This window comes from Penaeus monodon, chromosome 31, assembly GCF_015228065.2.
Source record: "Penaeus monodon isolate SGIC_2016 chromosome 31, NSTDA_Pmon_1, whole genome shotgun sequence".
NCBI classification, from domain to species: Eukaryota; Metazoa; Arthropoda; class Malacostraca; order Decapoda; family Penaeidae; genus Penaeus; species Penaeus monodon.
The window spans coordinates 7,510,899-7,512,100 of record NC_051416.1 but is presented as its reverse complement, the minus strand read 5'-3'; the positions used below and the strand labels follow the sequence as shown (position 1 = coordinate 7,512,100).

At 38.3% G+C, this 1,202-nt stretch overlaps 1 protein-coding gene across 1 annotated transcript in view; it reads right to left on the bottom strand.

Moving 5' to 3' along the window:
* The window catches only part of LOC119593021 (N-acetylneuraminate 9-O-acetyltransferase-like), a 28,303-nt gene that overhangs the window by 19,432 nt on the left and 7,669 nt on the right, over positions 1-1,202 (bottom strand). The window lies entirely within an intron of this gene.

Here is a 1,202-nt window from a genome sequence, read left to right as displayed (position 1 = left end):
TTCACAGCTCCAGTCCAACTTTATACTGTTTGGCAATATGCTTGACTGTGTCAGTGAATTTTCTTAAAGGTGTTAATAGCAAAGCAATCCCACCACATGAACTTCTTTCAATACAGTGATTCCTTTAGGAGCCTTTCATCATCTTAATGATGCTTTTTCTCCTTGTTCCATTAAGCTTCAATTGTGTGTTTGTGCACACTGATATTCAGATCAATGAAGGTAATGTATGGAAGTTCAGTGTTGTGGACAATCCCCCTCTCTGATGGCCATGAAATGACTTCCACTCATTGGAATGAATGGTAGTGCCTTAACATAACACTTTCTCAACAAATGGATGTAGTGCTGCAGCATCCCTATTCTCCACAATTTCCAAAGATGCTGTGTCTTGTGTGGAGCTTGTCCTCTTTGGTATTAATTCTGTGAATGAAGTATGACCTCTCCAATCTGAAAAACTTGCACTGAACCACTAAGGTCTACAGGATTCACTTAGAAATACTTGGAACACACTTCACAGATGGTAGTAGCATTTCAGTATTGTATGGTCTCATACAGCCACCACAACAGATGTAGCAGTTATCCCAAATCTTCCAAAGGAACAAAGTATGGGACTGAGTTTGTAGTTTCCTTGGCAAACTTCAAAAGAAAGTACCAGTCCTGAGTGACAGTCTTTTTGCAGCCTTTAGTCTCACATTCCCAAACATATCTATCATATACAATTCATATGCTGAATCCATTTCCTTGGCAAAAAATCCCTCTGCATCATTCAACTGAAGGTACTTCAACTACTTGAGGTATGACCACTTCTTGGTAAATGTTGCACAACATAAGAGATGAATGTTATATAATATATTATGATGTCATAGGTGCATACTTACACGGAATTTAGAAATATTTGGTCCCTAGGTGCATGCAGAAGTGTGTTGTGTGAATCAACAGAAATGGTGACAACAGATATCTAATTGGAAGCAGTAGCTGAGGTTAGCATATCAAGGAATATATTCCCTGGTTCAAAATTGTATGAATAAGGTCAAGGGATAATTAGGCATAATCAATTGGCAAAGCAGGTTAACCAAATGAGGCAAAGCTGGGTCAGCTGTAGTTAAAAAGACCAAAGTAGTGTTAGTTGTAGTTCATAATGCATGTTGGGTAAGTTGTAGTTCCTGAGATCCATCTAAGTAATATGTAATAGGTGTTCATTAGGC